This window comes from Antennarius striatus, chromosome 7 (assembly GCF_040054535.1).
Source record: "Antennarius striatus isolate MH-2024 chromosome 7, ASM4005453v1, whole genome shotgun sequence".
Taxonomy (NCBI): Eukaryota; Metazoa; Chordata; class Actinopteri; order Lophiiformes; family Antennariidae; genus Antennarius; species Antennarius striatus.
This window is the reverse complement of record NC_090782.1, coordinates 23803970-23818833: the sequence shown is the minus strand read 5'-3', so window position 1 is coordinate 23818833 and position 14864 is coordinate 23803970.

The following is a 14864-nucleotide window of genomic DNA, read 5'->3' as shown; positions in this document are numbered from 1 at the left end:
GCATACAACATTGACAGAAGCTGCTGGAAATAATGAGAATAAAATGGCAGCACAAATTTATAGTGTTGATTGCTTCATTGTTCTTTTTCATAGAAATAAATGAAAATATTATTCCATTTCTTTAGTTGTATTTAAAATTTGGACGATCACTGATGATGGACAACAGTCGAACAAAAATTTTTTTTTAAGACTGGCTGGTCCAAAAAAAGCTTTTTGGACCAGCCCATTTTGGTTTTGCATAAGTGGAGGGTCAAAAAAAAATTTTTTTTTTGTAGACCGGTAGCGGGTCAAAGAAATTTTTTATTATGTGGGTCAAAAAATTTTTTTCTTGGCTGGCGGATCAAAATTGTAATTTTTTTCAGACCAGCGTGTCAAAAATTTCTTGTTAGACCTGTGTGTCAAAAGTATTTGTGTTTGTTAACCGGCAGGTCCAAAAAATTTTTTTTTGTATACCAGTGGATCAAAAAACACTTTTTTATACCGGCAGATCAACAAGATTTTTGGGGTAAAAAAAAAATTCTGTTGTCTAGTGGGTCAAATAATTTTTTTTTGTTGACCGGCAAGTCAAACAACATTTTCTTAGACCAGTGCATCAAAAAAAAAATTCTTTTATACTGGCGGGTCAAAAATTGTTTTTTGTGACCGGCGGGTCAAAATAATATTTTGGTAGACTGGCTGGTCAAAATAATTTTTTTTTCTCTGGACCAGGGCTTCAAAACTTCACTGAATACTTGTTTTTTCCCAGACCAGCGGGTTGAAAAAAAATTTTTTTTTAGACAAGCCAACCAACCCCAAAAAAATTTTTAGACAAAAAAAAAACTTTTTTTGGAGACCGACTAACCCAAAAGAATTTTAAGACCAATCAAAAAAAATGTTTTCTACAAATTCACCAGTTGAAAAAAATTTGTTTCTTTTTGACCAACCCAAAAAAAATTTGTCTGGACCGACCAACCAAGAAAAAAGTTTTTTAGACTGACCAAGAAAAAGTTTTTTGAGACCAACTGACTGGTTGAAAAATTTTTATTTTTAGCCGAAATAATTTTTGACTGATGGACCAACTAAAAATCGAAAAACATTTTTAGACCAACCGAAATTTTTTGTAGACAGGCCAACCGATTAAAAAAGTAGTTTTAGACTGACTAAAAAAAAGTTTTTTCAGATCAACTGACCAGTTGAAAATTTTTTTTATAAATGTGGTAGACTGATCGACCTACCCAAAAATATCTTTTTAGACAAAAAAAACATTTCAGACTGGCTGGTCAAAAAAAGTTCATTTCTTCAGACGATGGAGTGAAAAATCTGAAAAAAAACATTTTTGTAGACTGGCGGGTCAAGAAATGTTTTTTGGACTGGGGGGTGAAAAAACATGTTTTAGACAAGCCAACAAACCAATTTTTTTGTAGACCAGTGGATCAAAAAACATTGTTTTAGACCGGCAGATAAAAGAAAATTTTTTTTTTACAAACGGTTCAAATGGGTCAAATTAAAAAAAATATTTTCAGACATGGGTGTGAAAAATTCTAAAACAGAATTTCTTGTGAATTTTTTTTCTGTAATCTTCTGTAAAGAAGTATTTTTCTTCAGACTATCGAGTGAAAAATTTGACAAAAAAAGTTTTTTAGTAGTCCGGCAGTTCAAAGAAAATTTTTTGGCTGGTGGGTCAAAAAAAATTTTTTTTCAGACTGGCGGATCAAAAAAGTAATTGTAAACCTGTGTGTCAAAAGGTTTTGTTTTTGAAAGCCGGCGGGTCCAAAAAAATTTTTTTTTGTAGACCAGTTTTCTAAAAAAATTAGTTTTGGGTTGGTCGGTCAGAAATCTTTTTTTTCTTGGTCTGTCTCAAAAAAATATTTTTTTTCGATCAGCCGGTCAATCTAAAAAAATTTTTTTGGTCGATCTGTCACTCCCACAGGAATTGTTTTTTTGTTTGGTCAGTTGAATTAACATGGCTAAAAATATTTTTTCAGTCAGTTGGTCAAACAAAATGTTGGTCCGAAATAAATTTTTCTTGATCAGTTAAAAAAATTTTTTCTAACAGTCAAAATTTTTTATTTTGGTTGATATGTCAATCCTAAAAATTTTTTATGCTTGTTTAAAAAAATATTTTTTGGTTGGTTCAACCATTTAAAAAAATGTTTTTTGGTTGGTCTAAAAACTTTTTTTATATCAGATACACATTTTATTTTGGTCGATCAGTCAAAAAAAAATTTTTCTTTGGTTGGTCGGTCAGAACATTTTTTTCTTGGTCTGTCTAAAAAAATATCTTTGTTCGACCAGCCGGTTGATCTAAAAAATTTTTTTGGTCGATCTGTCACTCCCACAGAAATTATTTTTTTGTTTCTCTAAAAACTTTTTTTTGGTCAGTTGAATTAGCAAGAACAAAAATTTTTTTGATGGTTGGCCTGGCTAAAGATATTTTTTCAGTCGGTTGGTCAGACAAAATGTTTCATTGGTCGGTCGGTCAGAAATTTTTTTTCTTGGTCTGTCTAAAAAAATATTTTTTTTCGAGCAGCCGGTTGATTTTAAAAAAATGTTCTGGTCGATCTGTCACTCCCAAAGAAATTGTTTTTCTTGATCGGATTTTTTTTAAAAATTGTATTTGGTTGGTCGGTCAGAAAATTTTTTTCTTGGTCTGTCTAAAAAAATATTTTTTTTCGACCAGCCGGTTGATGTAAAAAAATTTTTTTGGTCGATCTGTCACTCCCACAGAAATTGTTTTTCTTGATCATTTAAAAAAAAAAATTTTTTAGTTGGTCGGTCAGAAAATTTTCTTTCCTTGGTCTGTCTCAAAAAAATATTTTTTTTCGACCAGCCGGTTGATCTAAAAAAAAGTTTTTGATCGATCTGTCACTCCCACAGAATTAGTTTTTCTCGATCTGATTTTTTTAAAAATTGTATTTGGTTGGTCGGTCAGAAAAATTTTTTCTTGGTCTGTCTAAAAAAATATTTTTTTTCGAGCAGCCGGTTGATTTTAAAAGAATGTTCTGGTCGATCTGTCACTCCCAAAGAAATTGTTTTTCTTGATCGGATTTTTTTAAAAAATTGTATTTGGTTGGTCGGTCAGAAAATTTTTTTCTTGGTCTGTCTAAAAAAATATTTTTTTCGACCAGCCGGTTGATCTAAAAAAATTTTTTTGGTCGATCTGTCACTCCCACAGAAATTGTTTTTCTTGATCGGATTTTTAAAAAAAATTGTATTTGGTTGGTCGGTCAGAAAATCTTTTTCTTGATCTGTCTAAAAAAATATCTTTGTTCGACCAGCCGGTTGATCTAAAAAAATTTTTTGGTCGATCTGTCACTCCCACAGAAATTATTTTTTTGTTTCTCTAAAAACTTTTTTTTGGTCAGTTGTATTAGCAAAATAAAATTTTTTTTTGATGGTTGGCCTGGCTAAAAATATTTTTTCAGTCGGTTGGTCAAACAAAATGTTTCATTGGTTGGTTGGTCAGAAAATTTTTTACCTGGTCTGTCTAAAAGAAATATTTTTTTTCGACCAGCCGGTTGATGTAAAAAATATTTTTTGGTCGATCTGTCACTCCCACAGAAATTATTTTTTTGTTTCTCTAAAAACTTTTTTTTTGGTCAGTTGAATTGGCAAAAACAAAAATTTTTTTTGATGGTTGGCCTGGCTAAAGATATTTTTTCAGTCGGTTGGTCAGACAAAATGTTTCATTGGTCGGTCGGTCAGAAATTTTTTTTCTTGGTCTGTCTAAAAAAATATTTTTTTCGACCAGCCGGTTGATCTAAAAAATTTTTTTTGGTCGATCTGTCACTCCCAAAGAAATTGCTTTTCTTGATGATTTAAAAAAAAATTTTTTTACTTGGTCGTTCAGAAATTTATTTTTCCTTTGTCTCAAAAAAATATTTTTCATCGACCAGCCGGTTGATCTAAAAAAATGTTTTTGGTCGATCTGTCACTCCCACAGAAATTGTTTTTCTTGATCGGATTTTTAAAAAAAATTGTATTTGGTTGGTCGGTCAGAAAATTTTTTTATTGGTCTGTCTAAAAAAATATTTTTCATCGACCAGCCGGTTGATCTAAAAAAATTTTTTTGGTCGATCTGTCACTCCCACAGAAATTATTTTTTTGTTTCTCTAAAAAGTTTTTCTTTGGTCAGTTGAATGAGCAAAAAAAAATTTTTTTTGACGGTTGGCCTGGCTAAAGATATTTTTTCAGTCGGTTGGTCAGACAAAATGTTTCATTGGTCGGTCGGTCAGAAATTTTTTTTCTTGGTCTGTCTAAAAAAATATTTTTTTCGACCAGCCGGTTAATCTAAAAAAATTTTTTTGGTCGATCTGTCACTCCCACAGAAATTGTTTTTCTTGATCATTTAAAAAAAAAATTTTTTTAGTTGGTCGGTCAGAAATGTTTTTTTCCTTGGTCTGTCTCAAAAAAATATTTTTCATCGACCAGCCGGTTGATCTAAAAAAATTTTTTTGGTCGATCTGTCACTCCCATAGAAATTATTTTTTTGTTTCTCTAAAAACTTTTTATTTGGTCAGTTGAATTAGCACAAACAAAAATTTTTTTGATTGTTGGCCTGGCTAAAAATATTTTTTCAGTGGGTTGGTCACACAAAATGTTTCATTGGTTGGTTGGTCAGAAAATTTTTTACCTGGTCTGTCTAAAAGAAATATTTTTTTTCGACCAGCCGGTTGATGTAAAAAATATTTTTTGGTCGATCTGTCACTCCCACAGAAATTATTTTTTTGTTTCTCTAAAAACTTTTTTTTTGGTCAGTTGAATTAGCAAAAACAAAAAAAAATTTTGATGGTTGGCCTGGCTAAAGATATTTTTTCAGTCGGTTGGTCAGACAAAATGTTTCATTGGTCGGTCGGTCAGAAATTTTTTTTCTTGGTCTGTCTAAAAAAATATTTTTTTCGACCAGCCGGTTGATCTAAAAAAATTTTTTGGTCGATCTGTCACTCCCACAGAAATTGTTTTTCTTGATCGGATTTTTTTTAAAAATTGTATTTGGTTGGTCGGTCAGAAAAATTTTTTCTTGGTCTGTCTAAAAAAATATTTTTTTCGACCAGCCGGTTGATCTAAAAAAATTTTTTTGGTCGATCTGTCACTCCCACAGAAATTGTTTTTCTTGATCATTTAAAAAAAAAATTTTTTTAATTGGTCGGTCAGAAATTTTTTTTTCCTTTTGTCTGTCTCAAAAAAATATTTTTCATCGACCAGCCGGTTGATCTAAAAAATTTTTTTTGGTCGATCTGTCACTCCCATAGAAATTATTTTTTTGTTTCTCTAAAAACTTTTTTTTTGGTCAGTTGAATTAGCACAAACAAAAATTTTTTTGATGGTTGGCCTGGCTAAAGATATTTTTTCAGTCGGTTGGTCAAACAAAATGTTTCATTGGTTGGTTGGTCAGAAAATTTTTTACTTGGTCTGTCTAAAAAAATATTTTTTTTCGACCAGCCGGTTGATGTAAATTATATTTTTTGGTCGATCTGTCACTCCCACAGAAATTGTTTTTCTTGATCATTTAAAAAAAAAATTTTTTTAGTTGGTCGGTCAGAAATTTTTTTTTCCTTGGTCTGTCTCAAAAAAATATTTTTCTCGACCAGCCGGTTGATGTAAAAATTTTTTTTGATCGATCTGTCACTCCCACAGAAATTTTTTTTCTTGATCGGAATTTTAAAAAAAATTGTATTTGGTTGGTCGGTCAGAAAATTTTTTTCTTGGTCTGTCTAAAAAAAATTTTTTTTTCGACCAGCCGGTTGATCTAAAAAATATTTTTTGGTCGATCTGTCACTCCCAAAGAGATTGTTTTTCTTGATCGGATTTTAAAAAAAAATTGTATTTGGTTGGTCAGTCAGAAAATTTTTTTCTTGGTCTGTCTAAAAAAATATTTTTCATCGACCAGCCGGTTGATCTAAAAAAATTTTTTTGGTCTATCTGTCACTCCCACAGAATTTTTTTTTCTTGATCGGATTTTTAAAAAAAATTGTATTTGGTTGGTCGGTCAGAAAAATTTTTTCTTGGTCTGTCTAAAAAAAATTTTTTTTTCGACCAGCCGGTTGATCTAAAAAAATTTTTCTGGTCAATCTTTCACTCCCACAGAAATTGTTTTTCTTGATCATTTAAAAAAAAAATTTTTTTAGTTGGTCGGTCAGAAATTTTTTTTTCCTTGGTCTGTCTCAAAAAAATATTTTTCATCGACCAGCCGGTTGATCTAAAAAAATGTTTTGGGTCGATCTGTCACTCGCACAGAAATTGTTTTTCTTGATCGGATTTTTTTTTAAAATTGTATTTGGTTGGTCGGTCAGAAAAAAATTTTCTTGGTCTGTCCAAAAAAATATTTTTTTTCGACCAGCCGGTTGATCTAAAAAATTTTTTTTGGTCGATCTGTCACTCCCACAGAAATTGTTTTTCTTGATCATTTTAAAAAAAAATTTTTTAGTTGGTCGGTCAGAAATGTTTTTTTCCTTGGTCTGTCTGAAAAAAATATTTTTTTTCGACCAGCCGGTTGATCTAAAAAAATTTTTTTGATTGATCTGTCACTCCCACAGAAATTGTTTTTCGTGATTGGATTTTTAAAAAAAATTGTATTTGGTTGGTCGGTCAGAAAAAATTTTTCTTGGTCTGTCTAAAATAATGTTTTTTTTCGACCAGCCGGTTGATCTAAAAAATTTTTTTTGGTCGATCTGTCACTCCCAAAGAAATTGTTTTTCTTGATGATTTAAAAAAAAAATTTTTTTAGTTGGTCGTTCAGAAATGTTTTTTTCCTTGGTCTGTCTCAAAAAAATATTTTTTATCGACCAGCCGGTTGATCTAAAAAAAATTTTTTGGTCGATCTGTCACTCCCACAGAAATTGTTTTTCTTGATCATTTAAAAAAAAAATTTTTTTAGTTGGTCGGTCAGAAATGTTTTTTTCCTTGGTCTGTCTCAAAAAAATATTTTTCATCGACCAGCCGGTTGATCTAAAAAATTTTTTTTGGTCGATCTGTCACTCCCATAGAAATTATTTTTTTGTTTCTCTAAAAACTTTTTTTTTGGTCAGTTGAATTAGCACAAACAAAAAATTTTTTGATGGTTGGCCTGGCTAAAGATATTTTTTCAGTCGGTTGGTCAAACAAAATGTTTCATTGGTTGGTTGGTCAGAAAATTTTTTACTTGGTCTGTCTAAAAAAATACTTTTTTTCGACCAGCCGGTTGATGTAAATTATATTTTTTGGTCGATCTGTCACTCCCACAGAAATTATTTTTTTGTTTCTCTAAAAAGTTTTTTTTTGGTCAGTTGAATGAGCAAAAAAAAATTTTTTTTGACGGTTGGCCTGGCTAAAGATATTTTTCAGTCGCTTGGTCAGACAAAATGTTTCATTGGTCGGTCGGTCAGAAATTTTTTTTCTTGGTCTGTCTAAAAAAATATTTTTTTCGACCAGCCGGTTGATCTAAAAAAATTTTTCTGGTCAATCTTTCACTCCCACAGAAATTGTTTTTCTTGATCATTTAAAAAAAAAATTTTTTTAGTTGGTCGGTCAGAAATTTTTTTTTCCTTGGTCTGTCTCAAAAAAATATTTTTCATCGACCAGCCGGTTGATCTAAAAAAATGTTTTGGGTCGATCTGTCACTCGCACAGAAATTGTTTTTCTTGATCGGATTTTTTTTTAAAATTGTATTTGGTTGGTCGGTCAGAAAAAAATTTTCTTGGTCTGTCCAAAAAAATATTTTTTTTCGACCAGCCGGTTGATCTAAAAAATTTTTTTTGGTCGATCTGTCACTCCCACAGAAATTGTTTTTCTTGATCATTTTAAAAAAAAATTTTTTAGTTGGTCGGTCAGAAATGTTTTTTTCCTTGGTCTGTCTGAAAAAAATATTTTTTTTCGACCAGCCGGTTGATCTAAAAAAATTTTTTTGATTGATCTGTCACTCCCACAGAAATTGTTTTTCGTGATTGGATTTTTAAAAAAAATTGTATTTGGTTGGTCGGTCAGAAAAATTTTTTCTTGGTCTGTCTAAAATAATGTTTTTTTTCGACCAGCCGGTTGATCTAAAAAATTTTTTTTGGTCGATCTGTCACTCCCAAAGAAATTGTTTTTCTTGATGATTTAAAAAAAAAATTTTTTTAGTTGGTCGTTCAGAAATGTTTTTTTCCTTGGTCTGTCTCAAAAAAATATTTTTTATCGACCAGCCGGTTGATCTAAAAAAAATTTTTTGGTCGATCTGTCACTCCCACAGAAATTGTTTTTCTTGATCATTTAAAAAAAAAATTTTTTTAGTTGGTCGGTCAGAAATGTTTTTTTCCTTGGTCTGTCTCAAAAAAATATTTTTCATCGACCAGCCGGTTGATCTAAAAAATTTTTTTTGGTCGATCTGTCACTCCCATAGAAATTATTTTTTTGTTTCTCTAAAAACTTTTTTTTTGGTCAGTTGAATTAGCACAAACAAAAAATTTTTTGATGGTTGGCCTGGCTAAAGATATTTTTTCAGTCGGTTGGTCAAACAAAATGTTTCATTGGTTGGTTGGTCAGAAAATTTTTTACTTGGTCTGTCTAAAAAAATACTTTTTTTCGACCAGCCGGTTGATGTAAATTATATTTTTTGGTCGATCTGTCACTCCCACAGAAATTATTTTTTTGTTTCTCTAAAAAGTTTTTTTTTGGTCAGTTGAATGAGCAAAAAAAAATTTTTTTTGACGGTTGGCCTGGCTAAAGATATTTTTCAGTCGGTTGGTCAGACAAAATGTTTCATTGGTCGGTCGGTCAGAAATTTTTTTTCTTGGTCTGTCTAAAAAAATATTTTTTTCGACCAGCCGGTTGATCTAAAAAATTTTTTTTGGTCGATCTGTCACTCCCACAGAAATTGTTTTTCGTGATCGGATTTTTTTTTTAAATTGTATTTGGTTGGTCGGTCAGAAAAAATTTTTCTTGGTCTGTCTAGAAAAAAATGTTTTTTCGACCAGCCGGTTGATCTAAAAAATTTTTTTTGGTCGATCTGTCACTCCCACAGAAATTGTTTTTCTTGATCATTAAAAAAAAAAATTTTTTTAGTTGGTCGGTCAGAAATTATTTTTTCCTTGGTCTGTCTCAAAAAAATATTTTTCTCGACCAGCCGGTTGATGTAAAAAATTTTTTTGATCGATCTGTCACTCCCACAGAATTTTTTTTTCTTGATCGGATTTTTTAAAAAAATTGTATTTGGTTGGTCGGTCAGAAAATTTTTTTCTTGGTCTGTCTAAAAAAAATTTTTTTTTCGACCAGCCGGTTGATCTAAAAAATATTTTTTGGTCGATCTGTCACTCCCAAAGAGATTGTTTTTCTTGATCGGATTTTTTAAAAAAATTGTATTTGGTTGGTCGGTCAGAAAAAATTTTTCTTGGTCTGTCTAAAAAAATACTTTTTTTCGACCAGCCGGTTGATGTAAAAAATATTTTTTGGTCGATCTGCCACTCCCACAGAAATTTTTTTTCTTGATCATTTAAAAAAAAATTTTTTTAGTTGGTCGGTCAGAAATTTTTTTTTCCTTGGTCTGTCTCAAAAACATATATTTTTTCGACCAGCCGGTTGATGTAAAAAATATTTTTTGGTCGATCTATCACTCCCAAAGAAATTGTTTTTCTTGATCGGATTTTAAAAAAAAATTGTATTTGGTTGGTCGGTCAGAAATTTTTTTTCTTGGTCTGTCCAAAAAAATATATTGTTTGACCAGCCGGTTGATCTAAAAAATTTTTTTTGGTCGATCTGTCACTCCCACAGAAATTGTCTTTCTTGATCGGATTTTTAAAAAAAATTGTATTTGGTTGGTCGGTCAGAAACATTTTTTTTTGGTCTGTCTAAAGAAAATATTGTTTTTCGACCAGCCGGTTGATCTAAAAAATGTTTTTTGGTCGATCTGTCACTCCCACAGAAATTGTTTTTCGTGATTGGATTTTTAAAAAAAATTGTATTTGGTTGGTCAGTCAGAAAAAAATTTTCTTGGTCTGTCTAAAAAAATGTTTTTTTTCGACCAGCCGGTTGATCTAAAAAATTTTTTTTGGTCGATCTGTCACTCCCAAAGAAATTGTTTTTCTTGATGATTTAAAAAAAAAATTTTTTTAGTTGGTCGTTCAGAAATGTTTTTTTCCTTGGTCTGTCTCAAAAACATATATTTTTTCGACCAGCCGGTTGATGTAAAAAATATTTTTTGGTCGATCTATCACTCCCAAAGAAATTGTTTTTCTTGATCGGATTTTAAAAAAAAATTGTATTTGGTTGGTCGGTCAGAAATTTTTTTTCTTGGTCTGTCCAAAAAAATATATTTTTTGACCAGCCGGTTGATCTAAAAAATTTTTTTTGGTCGATCTGTCACTCCCACAGAAATTGTTTTTCTTGATCGGATTTTTAAAAAAAATTGTATTTGGTTGGTCGGTCAGAAACATTTTTTTTTGGTCTGTCTAAAGAAAATATTGTTTTTCGACCAGCCGGTTGATCTAAAAAATGTTTTTTGGTCGATCTGTCACTCCCACAGAAATTGTTTTTCGTGATTGGATTTTTAAAAAAAATTGTATTTGGTTGGTCGGTCAGAAAAAATTTTTCTTGGTCTGTCTAAAAAAATGTTTTTTTTCGACCAGCCGGTTGATCTAAAAAATTTTTTTTGGTCGATCTGTCACTCCCACAGAAATTGTTTTTCTTGATCGGATTTTTAAAAAAAATTGTATTTGGTTGGTCGGTCAGAAAATCTTTTTCTTGATCTGTCTAAAAAAATATCTTTGTTCGACCAGCCGGTTGATCTAAAAAAATTTTTTGGTCGATCTGTCACTCCCACAGAAATTATTTTTTTGTTTCTCTAAAAACTTTTTTTTTGGTCAGTTGAATTAGCAAAAACAAAAAATTTTTTTGATGGTTGGCCTGGCTAAAGATATTTTTTCAGTCGGTTGGTCAGACAAAATGTTTCATTGGTCGGTCAGTCAGGAATTTTTTTTCTTGGTCTGTCTAAAAAAATATTTTTTTCGACCACCCGGTTGATCTAAAAAATATTTTTTGGTCGATCTGTCACTCCCAAAGAAATTGTTTTTCTTGATGATTTAAAAAAAAATTTTTTTACTTGGTCGTTCAGAAATTTATTTTTCCTTTGTCTCAAAAAAATATTTTTCATCGACCAGCCGGTTGATCTAAAAAAATGTTTTTGGTCGATCTGTCACTCCCACAGAAATTGTTTTTCTTGATCGGATTTTTAAAAAAAATTGTATTTGGTTGGTCGGTCAGAAAATTTTTTTATTGGTCTGTCTAAAAAAATATTTTTCATCGACCAGCTGGTTGATCTAAAAAAATTTTTTTGGTCGATCTGTCACTCCCACAGAAATTATTTTTTTGTTTCTCTAAAAACTTTTTATTTGGTCAGTTGAATTAGCACAAACAAAAATTTTTTTGATTGTTGGCCTGGCTAAAAATATTTTTTCAGTGGGTTGGTCACACAAAATGTTTCATTGGTTGGTTGGTCAGAAAATTTTTTACCTGGTCTGTCCAAAAGAAATATTTTTTTTCGACCAGCCGGTTGATGTAAAAAATATTTTTTGGTCGATCTGTCACTCCCACAGAAATTATTTTTTTGTTTCTCTAAAAACTTTTTTTTTGGTCAGTTGAATTAGCAAAAACAAAAATTTTTTTTGATGGTTGGCCTGGCTAAAGATATTTTTTCAGTCGGTTGGTCAGACAAAATGTTTCATTGGTCGGTCGGTCAGAAATTTTTTTTCTTGGTCTGTCTAAAAAAATATTTTTTTCGACCAGCCGGTTGATCTAAAAAAATTTTTTGGTCGATCTGTCACTCCCACAGAAATTGTTTTTCTTGATCGGATTTTTTTTAAAAATTGTATTTGGTTGGTCGGTCAGAAAATTTTTTTCTTGGTCTGTCTAAAAAAATATTTTTTTCGACCAGCCGGTTGATCTAAAAAAATTTTTTTGGTCGATCTGTCACTCCCACAGAAATTGTTTTTCTTGATCGGATTTTTAAAAAAAATTGTATTTGGTTGGTCGGTCAGAAAAATTTTTTATTGGTCTGTCTAAAAAAATATTTTTCATCGACCAGCCGGTTGATCTAAAAAAATTTTTTTGGTCGATCTGTCACTCCCACAGAAATTATTTTTTTGTTTCTCTAAAAAGTTTTTCTTTGGTCAGTTGAATGAGCAAAAAAAAATTTTTTTTGACGGTTGGCGTGGCTAAAGATATTTTTTCAGTTGGTTGGTCAGACAAAATGTTTCATTGGTCGGTCGGTCAGAAATTTTTTTTCTTGGTCTGTCTAAAAAAATATTTTTTTCGACCAGCCGGTTGATCTAAAAAAATTTTTTTGGTCGCTCTGTCACTCCCACAGAAATTGTTTTTCTTGATCATTTAAAAAAAAAATTTTTTTAGTTGGTCGGTCAGAAATGTTTTTTTCCTTGGTCTGTCTCAAAAAAATATTTTTCATCGACCCGCCGGTTGATCTAAAAAATTTTTTTTGGTCGATCTGTCACTCCCATAGAAATTATTTTTTTGTTTCTCTAAAAACTTTTTTTTTGGTCAGTTGAATTAGCACAAACAAAAATTTTTTTGATGGTTGGCCTGGCTAAAGATATTTTTTCAGTCGGTTGGTCAAACAAAATGTTTCATTGGTTGGTTGGTCAGAAAATTTTTTACTTGGTCTGTCTAAAAAAATATTTTTTTTCGACCAGCCGGTTGATGTAAATTATATTTTTTGGTCGATCTGTCACTCCCACAGAAATTATTTTTTTGTTTCTCTAAAAAGTTTTTTTTTGGTCAGTTGAATGAGCAAAAAAAAATTTTTTTTGACGGTTGGCCTGGCTAAAGATATTTTTCAGTCGGTTGGTCAGACAAAATGTTTCATTGGTCGGTCGGTCAGAAATTTTTTTTCTTGGTCTGTCTAAAAAAATATTTTTTTCGACCAGCCGGTTGATCTAAAAAATTTTTTTTGGTCGATCTGTCACTCCCACAGAAATTGTTTTTCTTGATCATTTAAAAAAAAAATTTTTTTAGTTGGTCGGTCAGAAATTTTTTTTTCCTTGGTCTGTCTCAAAAAAATATTTTTCTCGACCAGCCGGTTGATGTAAAAATTTTTTTTGATCGATCTGTCACTCCCACAGAAATTTTTTTTCTTGATCGGAATTTTAAAAAAAATTGTATTTGGTTGGTCGGTCAGAAAATTTTTTTCTTGGTCTGTCTAAAAAAAATTTTTTTTTCGACCAGCCGGTTGATCTAAAAAATATTTTTTGGTCGATCTGTCACTCCCAAAGAGATTGTTTTTCTTGATCGGATTTTTAAAAAAAATTGTATTTGGTTGGTCAGTCAGAAAATTTTTTTCTTGGTCTGTCTAAAAAAATATTTTTCATCGACCAGCCGGTTGATCTAAAAAATTTTTTTTGGTCTATCTGTCACTCCCATGTCGATCTGTCACTCCCACAGAAATAATTTTTTTGTTTCTCTAAAAACTTTTTTTTTGGTCAGTTGAATTAGCAAAGAAAATTTTTTTTTGATGGTTGGCCTGGCTAAAGATATTTTTTCAGTCGGTTGGTCAAACAAAATGTTTCATTGGTTGGTTGGTAAGACATTTTTTTCTTGGTCTGTCTAAAAAAATATTTTTTCTCGACCAGTCGGTTGATTTAAAAAAAAAATTCTGGTCGATCTGTCACTCCCACAGATATTGTTTTTCTTGATCGGATTTTTTTTAAAAATTGTATTTGGTTGGTTGGTCAGAAAATTTTTTTCTTGTTCTGTCTAAAAAAAATATTTTTTTTCGACCAGCCGGTTGATCTAAAAATTTTTTTTGGTCGATCTGTCACTCCCATAGAAATTATTTTTTTGTTTCTCTAAAAACTTTTTTTTTGGTCAGTTGAATTAGCAAAAAAAAAATTTTTTTTTGATGGTTGGCCTGGCTAAAGATATTTTTTCAGTCAGTTGGTTGGTCTCACAAAATGATTCTTTGGTTGGTCGGTCCAAAAGATTTTTTTCTTGGTCAAAATTTTTTATTTTGGTCGATCTGTCAATCCCAAAACATTTTTTTGCTTGGTCTAAAAACATTTTTCATATCAGTTACAGTTTTGTTTTGGTCGATCAGTCAAAAAGAATTGTTTTCTTTGGTTGGTAAAAATTTTTTTTTTTTGGTCTGTCTAATCAATCAGGTTCTGGGAGGATGGTGTATGTAGGGAATGGGACTTGAACCCTGCTCCCTGGACTGTGAAACTTGTGTTTAAAGCCTTGAGCTAAAGCTTCTCCATGGTGTCTGTGGGGAAAATACGAACATGAGGTAGAGGATGGTTAAAAACATGTTTAAAAGAACTGTTGTCTGGTTGGGATTTGAACCCTCAATCTTCAGGTTGGCAGTCCCCGAATTACATTCATAAAAAATAGAACAATGATAATTTATTGTTTATTATTATCACAAATATCGAGAAAGACCAAGAACATAAGATAAAGAAAAATAGTCAACATTATCAATAAATATGAGAATAGAGAATTTATGAAAATCAGATAAGTACATTTATTTTTTCTACTTCAAGAGAAAGTGCCTTAAACAGAAATACAACGCAGATAAAATAGGAAAATACACTGGCAGGTCAAAAAAATATTTGTAGATTGGCGGGTCAAATTTTCTTTTAGTTTTTCAGACCGGCAGGTCAAAATATATATATTTTTCCTTCAGACCAGGTTAGCAAAATCCTATTTTTTCCCTACACCAGCAGGTTAAAAAAGTTTTTTTTTTTCGTAGACTAGCCGGTCCAAAAAAAATATTTTGTAGACCAGTGGCGGACCAATTTTTTTTGTTGACTGGCGGGTCAGAGAAAATTTTTTTTTTCCGACCAGCCAGTTTGTCAAACAATGTTGTTTTTTTTTAATTTTTCTAAAAAAATATTTTTGGGCTGGTCCTTTTGTCAAAAAAAAAAAAAAAT